The sequence below is a fragment of the Euprymna scolopes genome, chromosome 6 (genome assembly GCF_053919585.1).
Source record: "Euprymna scolopes isolate OS-2025 chromosome 6, ASM5391958v1, whole genome shotgun sequence".
NCBI lineage: Eukaryota > Metazoa > Mollusca > Cephalopoda > Sepiida > Sepiolidae > Euprymna > Euprymna scolopes.
The window spans coordinates 127,908,854-127,928,398 of NC_136487.1; the positions used below are offsets into that span (position 1 = coordinate 127,908,854).

Here is a 19,545-nt window from a genome sequence, read left to right on the forward strand (position 1 = left end):
ATTAGCAGGGAGACCTGACGTTGCCCAGGATTGAATGATGATTAATGAATTTTTCACACTTCCATATTTTTATTATCATCGAAATCGGTGAAATCACCCATTTTTCAATCAAATCGTTTGATTGCCTGTTTTAGTTGGGGGCCCATCACAGTGCACCGAGGGTGAGGGGAGCTTCACATGTCTCCCTAGCAGTGAATTAGTACACAATACATTGTAGTCTACATTGCACTGTAGAGAACACACTGTTGGTTTTATAAAAGTATTTTTATAGATAACGGCTTGAATTAAATTTTAAAATGCAAAAGTCAAGTATCATGTTTCAATTGTGCTCCAAACAGAAACATTAATTTTAGATGCGCCCTGTCATATCAAAGAGACTACTGTTGATTTTATATGCCTGGCCTTACTGGTTGTGCGGTGATAAAACTTCTCAAATGCACTTGTGATATTAGGCTGTGTAAGGTGTTAACTTTGGGCAAAATCGCATGTTCTTTCTTTCATTGGAGAATTTGATTCTCGATACTTATTAAAGACAGTACATTTCCATGAAATTTCATACAAATCGGCTCAGCTGTTTTTAAGTCGATAGGTTACGAACAAAAACTCTCTTGCACACACACACACACACACACACACACACACACACACACACACAGTTCCTATTTTTTGTTGCCAAATAAAGGGTATTTAGTTCTTGCCCACTGTAAGAACTGTGACACCAGGATCGGAAAGAGGAGAGGTACTCTTACCTGAAAAAAGTGTCTGGCCAGTCCCGTTGGTGTTCCCCTGGTGAGGGCACCTCAGACGATTAGCAATAAACTAACCCTTTCTCAAAAAGAGAAAGCAAAACCGGAGAGGGAGAACCTCCTAGAACTGCACAGAACTTCTACACCCACTGCAAAATCAACAGGGACCGGATCATTACAGTAATGGTCTAATCTCTGTTGATTAACATTGCCAAATATATACTCACTAAAATGAGATTCATGCACTAGTGAATTTTAAAAAAGAAATAAAAACCTTACTATCAATTATTAAGTCACTTTTATGCCATGTTTTTGTTGTTATCAATGCTGTTAAGGTAATAGTGTAGATTGGCAAGGAGGTTATGTTTTCAGTCAAGTTTGCTTGCTGGATCATCACTATGTTTGTTTATTGGAGAAAAAAAAGAGAGTGGACCTGCAAAATCACTCTTGTTGGTTCGTCTGAGCACAATTTTCTCAATAAATACGCCTTGGAATTTGTGAAATTTTGCACAAACATTAAACATAATATGAGTAAAAAAGTAACAGAACGGATTTTCCAGGAAAACTCTGGTTGCCCCCCCCCCCACCCTTCCCTAGGGATGGATGCCTTTCGGGTTAAAATGGTTAAAATTGACACTTTTGTGCTTATTAAAAAAAAATTGATGCCTTGGATTTTTATAAAACTTTCTGAAAAGTTGTAACTAACTGATTTCTATATAATTTTATTTGTCTATGCTTCACGATAAATCTTGTGTGTACCCCAGGGGCTCTTTTAAGGCTAATAAAAACACTCCATTTTTGGGACTATTTTACCATATTTATCCAAAATTTTTTGTGTCTGTCTATTAAGTAGTTTTGCATGGTGCTAAACTCAAATTTAAATATGTTAAGGCCTTGGGGACTTTTGGGGCTAAACGGAGGTGGGAGGCAAATGATGGACTTAGTCATTTCTTTTTTTGCATGGCGCAGATTTACATATGTTAAGGTCTAAAATTGCACCTTTTGTTCATTTTCACCAGGATTTTACGTCCCTTGGGGACTTTTGGGGTTAAATGGAGGTGGGGGCAAATGCTAAACTTGGTAATTTTTATGCCTCGTTCACTGTACACTCAAAGGAGACCATGCATGCTTCACTTGCTTGTGTACAGGCTAGCATGTACATCACTTGACAAATCGTCACCAAACACGGTCAAAATATCAGCTATCGTCTAATTTAAAACTGAGTACTTATTCAGAATATGGACCATGCTATATTCTAGATAGGATTTTTAAGTTAAATTTAATTTTGACGGTATCTTCTCTTTATTAAATTGTTAGGCGAAAGTACAGAAAGGTTGAAAAAAAAAAAAAAAAAAAAAAAAGAACAAGTCCCCTTACGATATTATAAAATGGGTTTCTAAATAATGACATTATTTCAGTGTGGTCCGTATTATGCATAAGTACAAAGAACTGCTTTCATGCTTTCATTTCAGGATATCTAGGTCAAAAATCAAGATTACCAAAAAGTGAAAGGCCTTTTTGGCAATAGTTTCACTTTTATTCACTGTAGAGACTCGCTACTTGACTCATTGTAATCCGTGTCATATGATCTTCACCTTAAAAGTTTGATGATAGTCGAACTTTTATGAAATGGCAACTTTCTGTTTTTACAAATTTGATATGCTGATCTGACGCTTTTTAGTAATGTTAAATGCTTGTGTCTAGAGGATATTAAATACACAATAAATATAAAAAACTACAGTTACTAAAAAATTTAAAAAAACAAAACATTTATTGTATATAAAACAATATAAAAACTAAAAACTCAGTTACAAAAAGTTTTTGTAATATTTATTTTATACTAGCAGTTAAGCCTGGTATTGTTCAGGCCCTATGTCCTGTTCATAACTTTATGTGCATATGCATGCATATATATATATATATATATATATATATATATATATATTAAAAAGTCTGACTTATGTCCAGGTAACCTACATCTAAAATTTCAAGTGTTTAGAACCAAAATTGGTGGATGAGTTTGGTAGAGTCTGCAAAGGTCAGCACTTTCAACTTTTTACCTCTTGGCAGCCAAATTTTCGTCCAAAAATTTGGCTAAAAAGTTTGCTGCATGTCTGAATATCTTTTATGTAAAATTTAAAATATTTAGACCCAAAATTGGCTAAATAATTTGCTAAAAACAGTAAAAGATCAAATCTTTTGAACTTTGACACCTTGGCAGCCAAATTCTCGACTAAAAACCGATTAAAAAACTTGCCCTATGTTTGTAAAATTTCAAATGTTTAGACCAAAAATTGGCTGGTTAATTTGGTAGAGACCAAAGCGGTCAAATTCTTTTTAAAACTTTGACCCAAATTTCGACCCTTTAACATTTGTTTTGGGCTCAAATCGAATTAAAACGTTTGATCCATGTCCAAATAATTCACATCTAAAATTTCAAGTGTTTAGATCCAAAATTGGTGGAGGAGTTTGATAGAGTTTTCAAATGTCAAATCGTTAAACTTTGACCCCTTGACAGCCAAATGACTGGCCGAAAACCAATTAAAAAAACTTTTTCAAAAATCTGAATATCCTTTATACCAAATCTCGAGTCTGTAGACTGAAAATTGACAGAGTAGTTTGGTAGGGAAATGTACACACAGATAATTTCAATCTTACAGACATATAGATAAAACAAATAAAGGAAACATCTATTTCAACATAAAAACAAAATAAAATATTTACAAATATTAAATATGCTTTCTTTGTACTATAAGATATGTGAAAGCGTTTGACAAGGTCTAAGGGAGATAATCAAATCTAACGTGTTTTCATTTAGAAGAAAGACTAAAAGAGAATATTGAAATAATTCTTTGGTCAGAGCGAAAAACAAGAATTTTTATATTTAGTAAAAGGTCCACTTTTTGAGGGATGTAGGTAATTGATTTTTTTAAAAGGGTTCCTTTCGGCTGGAGAATTATCCTAGGAATTTTGCCAGAGTCAGTAGTTAATGTCTTAACAACTGACAACTTAACTCGCTGATTATCTGCTTAACTTAACTGTTAAAATTAAAGTTCTCCTTTTTACTGCCGAAAACCGTTAAATGTTTATGCAAAAAAAAAAAAAAAAAAAAGCTTGCAACGTTCTCGGCACACACAAAATGACAATACTTTTTCTCTTCGTTTCGATGCTCGTAGAAAATCTGTCTTTCTTTCTTCTCACTAACACGTGAATTAACCATGCGTGCAACTGACCGAGTCAACAAAATCTTCTCGCCAATGAAAAAAGTACCGACTTTTTAAATGCTCAAATTCAACCGCGTCTTAATTTGCATATGACACATTTTCATTTCCTATTGGTCAGGTTTCGAGTTTTAGTGTTGGTGATCTTTTACAATTGGCACACGCCACCCTTGGACACTTGTTTCCATGACTGTTGCCACATTCCTTCCTGATCTTCCCTGGGTTTCATCAGCAGAATGTGTGTCATCTACTCCTGCCTCATGACCATCTTCTAAGTGTTTCGTCATCAGGTATCAGACTTTCTGTTCTGACCTGATCTCTGAAGATGTCGTGCTGTCGGAATCTTCTTCTGACAAGAGTCCACTGTATTGGGGCCGCATCTCCCTCACATGTTGAGGTATCCTATCCACCAAGATGGACTGTGGTCTAATTATCTCAGTTACTCGACGCTGGCCAAATCTCGTGGTATAGCAACTCTCTGGTGCCTTCACCCAAACGGTCTCAAATTTGGTATGGACTATGCTCAGACCCTGCTACTGGTGGCATAAAATTGATCCCCTTCACCCAGACTTAGTACAGGTATATAGCATTGGCTGAGGAGGTCAAAGATGATGAGAATTTATAGAGAACGAGAATTTACACTAATATGGCATACTATTACATGAAAGGGTTGTCCCCCCTTTTTTTTTTTTTTACAAATTATAGATGATTTCTTTATTCATCTGTCGGCCGCTTGATGAAGTCAGGAATTCAAGCCTTTTAAACTACATAGTCTACTCTTCTCCCTTCGCCTCTAAGGGCTCCCACTCTCCAACTGACTATCACTGTGTGTGATCTTCGATTATCTGATACTAATCAACTGATTGCCTTTGAACGCTAATTCAATATATTGAGAAATCTTTGTTTATAACATCAGAAGTGTGTTCCCCAACGTGACTAACTTTCACGTGGATTTACATATGTTTGTCCAACACACTTTTGGCAAACAAAGAATTCTCAATTCTAATTCTTTAATATCTAACCTATTTTTAAACAATATTTTTAACCCGCATTGTCCATTTTTTTTTACCTGACATATTTAATATCCAGTTATTCTAAAAGAATGGACGATCGCTTTTTTTCCGACATAAATAATATTCAATTATTTCTAATAGAATTAACAATGGACTGCATTCCTAGGATTTCAATTATCCATTTGCCTACGGGGTTTGATTCTAGCCTTTTCCTAATATCATTTTCACTTATCTAGTCTGCCTTCTAACATACATGAGAAGGGGACAGCCCTTTCATGTAACAGTACTACCAGGGATGTCCAGAGTGTTACCTCTCAGTATATTTATAGCATTTTGTAGATGTTGTGTATGGGTGAGTCCCCACAGCGTCTATCATGACCATAAAGACAATAAAGATGAAGAAATCACTAGACAAAAGTGCAACTGCGGTAATGAAGAGGAAGAAAAAAAAAAGTAATAGATAAGGCAAACACTATACAAATCAAAGTTAGTTAAGCTAGTAGCTTGATGATTAAAAAGAAGTAGAGAACTAGGGAACTAATGAACACACAAAAGATTGAGAAAAGAGACAAAAACTAATTACACATAAAGAATAGGTAATGAAAGCTAAACAAATGGTTGGATAATAAAACATGAAATAAATAGTCTCAGAACACAAACCACAGTTGCGAGATTAATACCACAATATTGGCAGGTTTGAATCAAAGGGTAAGACGATGCACATGAAATCTTATATTCTTATGCAAAAACCATTATCTTACATTTCCTCTAACCCCCCAAAATAATGATTTCTCCCTCCTCACATTTCTCACTCTCATTGGCTGAAAAGTTTATATTCTGTCAATCTGGATCGCACGAGATCTGATTAAAAAAAAAAAAAAAGAAGAATACTACATAGATTACAAAAAACATGGCTTCCCAAAAACTCGTAATTACAAAACTGTTTAATTTGCATGAAATCTTCTTACACAGACTTATAAATGCATTTTTTTGTGTGTATCATCTAGCTTTTGTTCACCGCAAACAAGGCATACTGTCACTGAAGCATAAAGAGCTACTGTGATAAGGGCTTGATTTATAGGGCGGGAGCAACCTAGGTAAGAAGCCGAGGTTGCTCCCGCCCTATAAATCAAGCTCTTATCACAGTAGCTCTTTATGCTTCAGTGACAGTATGCCTTGTTTGCGACCCTTTAACATTTATTGTTTTGGGCTCAAATAAAATTAAAAAGTTCGATCCATGTCTAAGTAACCTACATCTAAAATTTCAAGTGTTTAGACCAAAAATTGTCAGGAGTTTGGTAAAGTTTTTAAATGGCAAAATCGTTGAACTTTGACCCCTTGATAGCCAAATTTCTAGCGGAAAACCAATTAAAAAGATTTTCCCAAATCTCAATACCCCTGGTCCAATCTCGAGTCTTTAGATTGAAAATTGACAGAGTAGTTTGGTAGGGAACTGTACACACAGACACACACAGACAATTTCATTTTGATAGATTGTTTTAGTATGCTGTCCCAACTACAAACGACGACTTTTCACCTTTAAGTAATCGAACACGCAACCTACAGATCAACAACTGCCAGTCCCTATAATTGGTAACAAATCCGTTATAAATCCAACCAGTTGAATAAATTTTGCATTTACTGTTACTTTATAACTGAACTAGCATTTCAGCCTGGCGTTGCCCGGGTGTTTGGAGATGTGTGTTGAGCAAAGAAAAAAAAAAAGTGGTAGTAGGAAGGCAGGCTCGAACCCGTACCGCGAAGGAGGAAAAGAAGGGGGGAAAAAACGTGACATCTTTGCTGTTACGACCACCGCCAAACTGGAAGTGATGTAGGTTTAAATTAAGGCTAGACAATCGAAAAGAGGAGATAACTTTCGAAAATATCGGTGAAAAAAGCGACTCCTCCCTGTAGAAAAGTGCCCAGTTGAGGGTGAAGAAATTAATGTTTTTAGCCAATTTTCCGGTATTTGTCGTCTGAAGGGTCGAGCTTCAAAACGATGCTGATCTTGTGAAAATATATCGCTTCTGTCGAAAGTTTTAGGCAAACATGCAAACATACATACATACATTTATATATTGGTAGCTCAAATTTTCGACTCAAACCGATTAAAAAGCTTGCCCTATCTCTGGATGCCCTTTATGTAAAATTTCAAATGTTTAGACAAGAAATTTTCTGAGTAATTTGGTAGAGACCACAGAGGTCAAATTTTTTTATACTTTGACCTCTATTATGACCCCTTAACATTTATTGTTTTGAGCTCAAATCAAGTTATTAAGTTAGATCCATGTCCAAGGAACCTATATCTAAAATTTCAATTGTTTATACGCAAAATTTGGTAAAGTTCTGAAAGGTCAAATCGTTGAACTTTAACCCCTTAACAGCCAAATTTTTGGCCGAAAACGGATTACAAAGATATTCCCAAATCTTAGTACCCTGTACATCAAATTTCGAGTCTAGACTAAAAATTGGCAGAGTTATTGCATAGCATAGGGAAATGTACACTGACAGACACCCAGGCACACACAGAAAGACACTTTCACAGATATATAGATTGGGGAAATAAACATGAAGCTGTTTTGGTTTGAGACTACCCAGAAGAGATTTTCAAAAATTATAGGGACATTGTGAAAAAGACAGCGTTTTGAAATTTATCGGGGCACTCTGTACATGAACACTAAAATTTTCTAGAAGGGATTTATAAATTTATAGGAACACCCTTCAAAAGAAAAACTAAAATTTTTAAGAAAGAAAGAAAAAATTATTGGACAACCTATACATGAAACTCTAAAAAGAGATTTTCATAGGGAAATCCTGTATATGAAGAGGTTTTGAAATTTATGAGGGCATGTAACTATAAAATTTTCTGCAGAGTACAATTTGATAAACATAATATGAAATTTATATAAAAAAAAAATCAATATTAATATAAGTACACTCTAAAACATGTATAAAATAATGTTTGCTACATTATATAAGAAATATTCAAATGATTAAAATCCAAATTAGAAAATTGGGGAAATTTATTAAATGTTTTCAAGCAAGAAGAATAAACAAAACTGACCTTTAATTATTCGTAATGTTTGAATTCATTGGGCTACTGTTCTTATCTAAAGTGTCATTTTCACAATGTTTTGGTTGATGTAACCTCTGACCTTCTTCAGGTTATCTTGTCGAACTCAAGGCCCTGTGGAGCAGTGGTGAAAAAAAAAAAATAATCAATTGTTAAAGTGATATTCTCCTGAAAGTTGAAGGTTCAATCCTCAGTGTGGGCAACCGAAAAATACAACTGCGAATCACTTAGGACTTCTTTCAGTCATGGCTGACAGAACAAGAGCATGCTTCCCCCATGAAGTAAATAAAAGTTTCCGTTCAAAATTCTGTCCCAATTCGACAGAAACATTAGGGAAGTCAAAAAGATACACCTGAAGAAGGGCAAAGGTTCGACCGAAACGTTGTGAAAATGACACTGAAGATGAGAACAGCAGCATTTAATTTTATTAAAATGTTCGAATTGAATTTTATTTTGATTTAAAAAAAAAAAAAAATTCCTGGACAGAAAAACAAAACAAAAAAAACGAAACATTTACATATATTTTGTACGTATTTTTTCTGTTTTTTTTATCCATGAAGAAAGCTTCTTTCATAGAACTGCCTGTGGGATTCTGTTCGGCTGGCGTGCTTTCTGGCTGACGACAATATGGTCGTCTTCAAGTCCAATGTAAACAAGTTCTTGTTGAGCCATCCCCTTAAATAATCAAATTATACCCAATTTCCATTACTATGCTATTGTTCTGGTGACTACCGTACATTCATTCACCATTATCTTCGAGTGGCCCTAGGCTCTTGATAAGTGATGACTTAGTTGTAAAAAAAAAAAAAAAATTCTACTTACTTTTTCACGGCTTCTCTAGTGCAGTAGTTATTAGAATGTGGATATAGTTTTTTTAATCTGCTACATCAATCGTAAAACACTTCAAATCAGATTTTTCTACAATCGTTGCATCGGGGATAAACACAAATAACACATAATCTAAAACAGTAGTAGATATCTTTGTGGCAATTTCATATTTCACCTTCAGTTTCTTATCACATTTCTTTCGAACAATGGATATGTTGTAGTGATAGCATTACGTGAATGGCTGTGTTTGTGCATATATGTATTTGAAAACCTTTCACTTATCTTACTCTCTTTTTACCACTGACTCAATGATTTCTATTTATATTCCTGATCGATCGCCAAAAATGCCTTAAGAATTCTTTTCATGCCGACACAAGTCCCCAAAACAATTCAATGTCGCCATGATAATCTGATTAGATGCAACATTCTAGACTGATGGTCCTGGATATGATCTTAAACTATATCCAGTGGTGAGGCCCTAGCTTGTGGGCTTTGAGGAGTGTGGAACCAACCTTCAATTGCTATTGCTCCCAGGTCCACTCTGACCCGGAGTGGCAGTACCTGTTAGGGTCCCAACTATGGGTTAAATAGAAACCGACTTGAAAACAACAAATATTCTATTAAAAATTTTTCTTCAAAATCTTTGGATTCGGCATTAAATTAACCTGAAAAGGGTTGATATGCCGTAAAACAAAAACAACCAACCAACCATCTAGACTTGTGCATTCATGCTCTTTTTGCGGACTGTTATGCTCACCTTCATAGTCATTGTTTCACCACGTTTCGGCCAATTCATCCTCTGGCCTTCTTCAGGTGATTAACTGTAATGGGATATCAATGCTGAGTCTTGTATTTTATCCCCAGTAATTACTCTCCTTCCATAGTTGTTGTCTTACAGCGTTTTGGCCAACTAATCATCTGGCCTGCTTGGATAGGATTGAAGCTGCTATCTTCAGACAGACAATGCTCACCTGGAACTGTAGAAACTCTATGCATCTATCCACTGTGCCACGAGGCCCCAAAGGGCAATCAATGTTGGATCTTATTATTTTATAAATCCAATTTTGTGTTCTAATATGGTCTTACATTTTCTGGTCCGTAACAAATGGTTATATTTTTTTATATTTTTTGGTACTAGTGCACTTATTGATCCGTGATCCGTGCTGAAATAATAACGTTATTATTTAGGAAGCCATTCTTAACATGGGGAGGGGAGGGTGTTTTGTACTTATTCTATACTTTAACCTTACAATTTAATAAAAACAGATATCATAAAACTTTAATTAAACTTGGAAATGCTATTTTATAAATAGTGCGGATCAATAAGTGCATCAGCACTTTTTTTTTTATTATTTAAAATAAAAAAATAAATAATTCTAGACTTGTTATCAATTAGACTCCAGAGAACATCACCGGTCCCCCCCCCCCCCCAATGTTCAGTGTGAACAATAACTCTACTAAAGTATTGTATCCTGTTTGCTCAAAATAAAATATACTTAGTGGAGAATAAGAAGATTCAAAGAAACAGCACATGCTGGGCGACAATCACTAAGCAGACCTAGTATAGAATTTAACACAACATGGGAACCATTAATTATAATAGATGAAAAATAAATTAATACATATGTGTAAATCTATAATGAGTTTTGAAAATATATGTGGAAATTAAGTTATACAGAAGTGTCCACCTTTCATCCTCATAAATACTCATCAGGTTATTGCATAGAATTGATGTTGTCACATATTTTTGATGCATTCACGTGGTGTTGAGTTTGCTAATTAGACAATCAGATTCTTTGTTATTTATGCACCCATTTATTGGAATCAATGGTCACATGTTTGTCAGGCAGAGGTTTACTTGACCTATAATTCACCACTTTCTTTGTTGGTTTTTAGAGGGAATGGAACCATCTTTTCTTTGTGCTAAAAAAAGTGGCCTATTTGTTGAACATAAGAAACTTTCTATCGAACTTTGTACAAAGTTTGAATGGAACCCTTTCTTTAATCCACAGGGCTTAACATGTTCTTATTCCACCAGTCATGACTGTGTAGAAGTTGCTTGTCCCGAAGATTGAACCTTCTAGTGAATTTTACCAAGTACTTTATTCACTATGCCATGGATCCTTGCGGACAATTCTCATATAAAATAAGACATTAAACAATAAAAAGAGGAATATACTAAATATGACGAGATCCCTGGCGACACCAGATGATGTTGCTTTTCAAATAGAGGAAGAGAAGATGGGAGAGGATGAGGTATGGTTAGGGGGCCATGCTGACACTTGGTCGAGGAAAAACAGATGTTTTGAATGTACATGATTTAGTCACTCAATAGGACTAGTAAAGTGAAAAAAAAAGGGAGTTTATCAATTGAAAAAAAATGCATGTGTAGGCGAATATAAAAATCCATGACTCATGAGCTGTGGAAGCTTATAATTGCATAGGTGCATGTTTAGTTATTGAATGAGTGCCATTTTCTCTGATGATAAGAACTATGAACTACGTACAAGTATTTATGCACGCATACATACCACATTATAATATATACAGCAGTACAACCAGAACCATTGGACCAGAACATTTTTGCATGCTGAATGGACAATTTTTGTCAGTTGCTTTTTATTGACTGATTGTAGAATTACTAGTTTCGAGTCGGGCTTCTGGTGCAGGTCGCATATATGCTAATTATGACTAATTGACAAGTGAAAGGAAGGGGCGGATATGACGAGATCCCTGGCGACACCAGATGATCTTGCTTTTCAAATAGAGGAAGAGAAGATGGGAGAGGATGAGGTATGGTTGGGGGGGGGGGCATGCTGACACTTGGTCGAAGAAAAACAGATGTTTATGAGATTCCTATCCACCAAAGAAGAAATAGTAAATATTTCAATGAGAAAAAAAATATAAATAAATATGATAATAGATAATAGTTGTTCTTAAGCGGTTTTAATTTCCATTTTGTACTTATGTAGCGATAGGAAGAGGCAAAAATGTCCAGAAGAAATAAAATATTTCTATGGGAAATAAATAGTTATCGCTTATCACATCAGTGCCGGGGTGGGGTTTTTAAGAGAAAGACAAACGAGAATTGTTCCTATATCACGGCTGTTATACATCTATCAACAACGGAAAGGTTGTTTTTAAAATCTCTGTTGAGCGAGATGAAGAATGGGGGTCAAGAGTAGGGGTCACCGCCAGGCATTGTTCGACCTGGGGTGACTAATCATGCCTAATTGGTAATAAGTAAAAACCTCAGTGCAGGCAGGGGTTGAGGTCTGGTAGAGATAAGCTCTAAGAGAAAAGAAAGAATAACGCCAGAAAGGTGGAAGGGGAATTTCTGATTTGATAAAAACGATTGACTTTTTAGAGTTAGGTTCTTTTACTGGCTGGCATCGAGGCGTCCACATCGCTCACCCCACCTGGGGGGGGGGGCGAAACCCTCCTAAGAGCTAAGTTGAAAGGCTCTTGTTCTTAGCTGGGAAATTAATCAGGGGAACTTAAGTTATACAACCTGCATCATGAAGCTTGGATCAAAGAACTCGACTATAAACAAGTGTAAAACGATTTATGAATAATTATTTTGTTTCGTTATATAAAAATGTCCCAGAGTTTTTCCTTGTTTCTCGATTGCCGGCCTGAATGAAGATGCAGTTTATTTCAGGTATGCCCTGACGCCAGATGATGAAAGAGATAGACTGGAGCCAGCACGAAGCCAGAGTGACGACCGAAATCGACAATGTTACCACACAGACTTAGGGTCATGCACATTTCGCATGCCCTGAGCAGCAGAAAGATATTTTCCAGTGGCCAGTGAGAGTCTGGTCACCCTTGAGGGGTCCACCACTAGACAAGTAAGAATGTAGCCCTGCTGGGTTGCATCTATGGTCCTGTGAGCTGGGAGCGACGAACACGGCCAGAAGTACATCACAAGTATACTCCCGTGAACCAGGATAGCGACGGATGCGGCCCGGCCCTCGGACAACAGAGGGTGTTAGGGTTATAAAATGTACACTTTGATTAAAATCTTATTTTAATTCCTAACAAAGCAAAATGATGCCTGAATCGTATCACACAAAAGATAATTTGAGGATATGATCGATTGGTGAAATGCAACGCGTTTTGTAGTGATAGTTTTGTAATTATCAAAATGGTATTTTAGGTGTTTTGCAATCAAACTCTTTGTAACTTGTAATAATAAATAGTGACTTATAGTGTAGTAAGAATGTATGTCTAAAAACTAAAATAGGTTAATTAATACTAGAATTGTCCGCAAGGACTCATGGCATAGTGGATAAAGTACTTGGTAACTTCTACCCAACCATGACTGATGGAATAAGAGCATGCTATGCCCTGTGGATTAAAATAAAAAGAAAAGGGCTCCATTCAAACTTCCGTATTTAGAGTTCAACAGACAGATGTTCAAGTTCAATAAGCTACACCTGAAGAAGGTTGGAGATTAACTCGACCGAAACGTTGTGTGAATAACATTCAAAGTGAGAACAATAGTTTGAATAATCCAAATAATATGAATCATCAATTCTTATCTTAAAAAAATCATAAACATGATGAAATATACATTTATTTATTACGGACTATTATCCTCATCTTTTAGTTGTTGTTTCATGACGTCTCGGCCAACTATTCCTCAGGCCTTCGTCAGGTGTTAACCGCGACAGGATAGGAACTCTGGATCTCCGAACTGCATCCTCAGCAATTACTGCCTTCCATAGTTGTCGTAAGCAGTAATTGCTGAGGATGCAGTTAGATTTGGAGTTCCTATCCCATTGTGGTAACCACCTGACGAAGGCCAGAGAAATAGTTGGCCGAAACGTTGTGAAACAGCAACTAAGAAATGAGGATAATATTTTGCAATAAATAAATAAATAATATTCATCTCAATAAGCATTCCAATTAATATATGATGAATATACTTATCCTTACGTGTGGTTAAATAATAAATTGTTAACTATTCTGTAGTTTCATCCAACTTTATGGTTAAAGTCGTCACAATAAATCCAAAGGTGCCACTAAATTTACCCCCAATTCTGGAAAACAGGCTTTTCATTCAAATTGACAGCATCTCATTTGCATACGAGATGAGTGAGAAATCTTGTTATTTCCCTAGACCCACTAGCATGCAAGCTATTTTTTTCTTCTTTTTGCCTGTGACCAAACACTACATGCTACACAAAATCAGAGGTTTGTACTAATTTTTAAATTATTTTCTTATGCGTGGCAACCAGGTATTTTATCACACTATGTAATGTAGTTTAAAAATATATGATTTTGGAGTTTATTTTTGTTGCATGTTTTTTTTTTTTTAAATCTTTTCCACCCAAACAAGGCATATTGCTACTTGGACTTGTACGTAAGGAGCTACTATTTGGGATCATGTCTAACAATGGTGGGAGTTGAGCAGCAAGAATTCTGTTCACATTACATTTAAACTTCTGCAAGTTAGTACAGTGAGGGAAGCAGGAAATAGGGAGAAATTCTAACATCTCATAATCTGAGGGAAAAAACAATTAGAGTAGAAGGCTTTCCAGTATATAACAGTGAAGGGGTGGGATTTTGTTGACTTTTGAGTTAGTCGGGAGTATGTACGTCGAGAAAGCACAAGTGCTATAAGTTCATTAGAACACATTCCATTAAAGTACTTGTAAAACAGGCAAAATTCAGCCAGGTATGAAGTATTGTTGCTATATCTGGGCTGGTGCATCTACCACTAGTGTCTCAATCTTGAAGCCCAAAAATGAGTCTCAAGTCTAGTAAGTCCACCATGGTCCAACCTTTGTACCATTGCTGCAATGTCGCATCCCTTTGCCTGTTTTACAAGTAATTTAATGGAATATACTCTGATGAACTTCTAGAGCTTGTGGCCCTAATGAGAAGCAGAAAGTGCAATGGATCGAATATATCTATAAAAGTGAAAGTGTCTGTCTGTTTGTCTGTGTGTACATTTCTCTACACAATAACTCTACAGACTTGAAATTTGATATACAGGGTAGTGAGATTTGAGAAAATCTTTGTAATCTGTTTTGGTGCCAGAAATTTGGCTGTTAAGGGGTCAAAGTCAAACGATTTGACCTTTCAGAACTCTACCAAACTCCTCCGCCAATTTTGGGTATAAACAATTGAAATTTTAGATAGGTTCCTTGGACATGGATCTAACTTAATAACTTGATTTGAGCCCAAAACAATAAATGTTAAGGGGTCATAATAGGGGTCAAAGTTAAAAAAAAATTGACCTCTGCGGTCTCTACCAAATTACTCAGACAATTTTTGGTCTAAACATTTGAAATTTTACATAAAGGGTATTCAGAGATAGGGCAAGCTTTTTAATTGGTTTGGGTCGAATATATAAGCTACCAATATATATATGTATATATGTCTGCCTAAAACTTTCGACAGAGGCGATAGATTTTAACGAGATCAGTATCGTGTTAAAGCTCGACCCTTCAGACGACAAATATCAAATAATTGGCTAAAATCATTAATTTCTTCACCCTCAACTGGGCACTTTTCTACAGAGAGGAGTCGCTTTTTGCAATGATATTTTCGAAAGTCATCCCCTCTTTTCGATTGTCTAGTCTTAATTTAAACTACGTCACTTCCGGTTTGGCGGTTTGGCGGTGGTTGTAACAGCAGAGACGTCATGCTTTTTTTCCCATTCTTTTCCACCTTCGCGGTATAGGTCCAAGCCTGCTTTCCTACTACCACTTTTTTTTTTTTCTTTGCTCAACATACACCTCCAAACACCAGGGCAACGCCGGGTACCCATGCTAGTATATATATTTCTGTGGAAATATACTTTATTTCCTTATAATATATACCAACCCTTATTGAAGAAGCTCAATGTAATTACAGAGCAATATGGACAATGACAAAAGTCTATATTCCAAAGTTCATGATGTTGATCATCTTGCAACTTATTCCTTTAATTCAGTTGACATTTACAATTCTTGACAGTATCTGTTTCATAGCACAAAATCAATCACTTAATTATTATATCAATTACTGAATCTATTTGCCCTTATCTCTTCAGAAGAAATAGCAACAGTCAATCCATCAAAAGGAAATAGGGTGTTTTGACATGATTAAAATCCGAAAATTGGAAGAGAAGCTGTAAATACCTTATAATAGGTTTACATTACGCCATTTTGAATTTAGAAATCTAAATTCAAAAATGGTATAATGTAAACATTAAGGGCAAAACAGATTCACTAATTGATATAATTGAGTGATTGCTTTTGTACTATGAAACAGATACTGTCATGAATTGTAAATGTCAACTGAATTAAAGGAATAAATTGTAAGATGGTCAACATCATGAACTTTGGAATATAGACTTGTCATTCATTCAATATATATATTTATGCTAACGACACCATCTATGGTAATGCATCAAAGGCAGTAAATGACCAAATTCTCTCTGATTCTTCCTTCTCATCTTGAGCATGTGGTACAATGAGGATAGAGGTGGCTGGTTGATTTTAATGCATCTAAAACCAGGCTTCTATTTTTCCATCATCAACGCTCTGATACTTGTCTGTCATCTATTGAAATGAATGGCTTTCATCTTGGGGAGGCTTCATGTTTTGACAAGCTTCTTTTTTTACCTTTACTCCTGATCTAAAATGGAACACATGTTAAAGAGCATCTCTCCTCTTTCTCTCTCTGGCTCTTTCATACTCTCTCTATTTTCTCTCTCTGTGTCTCTATTAGATAGTAGATCGAGAGAGAGAGGGAGAGGGTGGGAGGAGGTCAGAGAGATATTTTTGTAGTAAATCCACGTTGCAGGAAGTGACGTTTCATCTAACCGGATGTCATGTGATGCTACGTGGCAAGGTTGGTGAAACGTTGAGTCTCTCAGAAAATGCCAAGCCGAGCAGAGGTCTAAAATGGTTCTCTCCTAAGTAAGGGGGGAGATGCGCGCCCCAGACGTGGGACGTGGTAGGTACCCACAGTGGAGACCATCGATGACGACATCTGCAGATCATGCCTGGGAGAATAAAAGGTTGAAAACCCAACATCTGTCTTCATCTTGTGTATTCCGGCGAAAACAGCAAGAGAGCTCCACCCAGATGAAGACTCTCCCAGAGCAGCAAAACCAGGTATGAACTTCTATATATAAACACATACATCCACAACAAGTGTCTTAACCACCAGACAAACGGTTTAAGGGATCTTGGGTCCCGTTCTCTCGTCTCTTAACACTTGTAATATCTCTCTCTCATCGTCGTAAACTTTTTCTCTTCATTAGTAAAATGGACACGTCATCACCAGGGTACCAGTATCCCTCAAGTAAAGTGCCCAAACTCAAATCCGTTTCTTCTCCCTCCCTTATGTAACATATATGTTATTTGGTGCCGTTGACCTTCTTGCCCCCGCATGGGGCATATATATCGAAACCTGGATTGCCACGGACATAACGAGAAAAAGAGATAACGAGGAAAAATAAAGACAAGAAGAGAAATTGAGGAAAAAGGAGGGAGAAAAAAACGGAGAAGAGACAGTGGAATAAAAAAAGAAAGAATAGTGAAAATGAAGAGAAAAAGAGAATAAGTGAAGAACAGTGAAAAACGGGTAGAGAGATAGAAAGATAGAGAGAGAGGAAGGAAGAAGAAGAAAAAAATGATTCAGTTATGTGTTGAAAAAGATAGCAAAGGCATGAAGAATACCATACGCATTTAGAAGAAAATTAATCTCCAAAATTAAAAATACGCTGTGAATTTTGAAAACGACTGAAAAACAAAAGAGAAAAGAAAATTAATTTACCATATTAAAAATAAAAATAAAATTGAAAAACACAGAGAAAGAATTGAAAACACGGAGAAAGAAAAAAAAAACGTATATATATATATTTAAATAGACAAGACAACACAAACGAACATTTGTTGAAGCAAAAGACATCGAGCTTGTCCACAGTTTATAAACCTGTCAGTCATTTGACATTGTTGAATTTAGCAAAGCGTTACAAAAATAAGGGACAGTGAACTTTTAAATGCATTCGGAATAGCAAGATGTCATTTTAGATTTGAAAAAAAAAAAAAAAAAAGAAATTACACTATTGTCGAAAGTATTAGGTGATAAATAAAAATCAGGTTGGTGATGTGGCATCCCTCCGGATTAATTTTAAGTAAATTATAATTATATGAATAGAATAGAAGCGGAACTTTTTAATTTAATTCTGTGATTAATTGTAAAAGAATAATGATTTTTTTTAGTTTCAGAAAACCCTTGAACTTTGCTTACATGGACAATTTGATCTGTGATAATTTTGTTGAACTTTGCTGAAAGTTGTTAGTTATAAGTGAATTAATTAAGTATATATTAAGTATTATTGAATATTGTTAAGTATTGTTGAGTTGCCATGTGTATTTTTCTGTATTTCTTTTTCTGTACTTTTGTTATCTTGTATTTGCATAGCAGATGGGGGCATCGATGGTCTTGCCACGTGGTGTCAATGTAATTTAATTTTTTAAAAATAAGATGATGACAGGATAGAGGTATATCAATTATCAATAATAATTTTTGAGATAACGGGATTATGCAAGGAAAACATAAATGAGAATTTTAAAATGGGATGATGTCGGAAGACAAAAGAATAAGGAATAAGGATTTTTTTTATCGAAATACAGTAGTTGGACAGGCAGACGGTTTGCTGGATTATGAGTAATGAGGTCAGGAAGTCAGTCGGTATTTATCCTAGTTTCGAGGTGGTCATGTACACATATTTTTTGTTTGTGGTTTAGTTCTTGTAGTTTCGACAGATTTTTTTTTGTTCGGATGCGTAATTCGGTGGAGGGCGGTACAGAACGTCCTCATAAAAAAAAAAAAAAAAAAAAAATCCATATTTTGGTAGGTTCTCAGGGAAGCACGAGATAGTTATAGAGAAATGGGCGATCTCTGTAACTAATATGGACAGTCGGAGGACGTGTCCATTGTGTGTTGACCACAATGGGGTAGAATAAATAAAACCGACTTGATTACTTTTGGACCAATTAAGTATAGTCATAGAGGAGGTAAATTAATTAAGAACATTTGATGTGAAATGGTGAAGGTTTGGGATGGGATTTTATTTTTTTGTTTTTGTGCTACCTAGGAGTAAAGAAGATTGTCCGTAAATCCTGAGATGTAAGTAGGAGGCAGATGGACCTCGATTTTGTGTTTTATTGTTGTTCGGCTAGGAGCCGTGAAATTATCGACCACGAGTAATGTCGACCGGGAGCAAAGGATGCTCTGGAAGTCCCGAGATGGGTACGAAGAAGCGATGGGGTCATAAAGGAGTTTGACCTTGAAGAGCGCAGGGTAGCGCTACATGGCAATTTTATTGTTGTATTTATTTAATTTTGAGTTTATCGATTTATCGTAGGACAGTCTTCTTGCTAGCGGGTAGCGTATGTATTTCCTCCTTAGTTTAGTTAGTTAGTTATTAAAAATGTATGGCTTTGCCATACATTTTGATAAAAAAAAGGGGTGGAGGAAGAATTTTAGAAGTAAAATGTTACCCTATTGTGAATTAAATGTACCAAATTTAAAAAAAAACAAAAACATGCTGGGTGAATTTAATTGGTATTATTAAATTAAATTATTTTGGAATAGATTTGGTTGGTTTAGTTATATTTTAGGGACGTTTAGCGCGTAGTTGCATTTTTTTCATG

The 19,545-nt window shown here is 35.7% G+C and overlaps 1 protein-coding gene across 2 annotated transcripts in view; it reads right to left on the reverse strand.

Annotated features, from left to right (window-relative positions):
• Positions 1 to 19,545, reverse strand: part of LOC145277955 (monocarboxylate transporter 9-like) — a 249,000-nt gene that overhangs the window by 85,358 nt on the left and 144,097 nt on the right. The window lies entirely within an intron of this gene.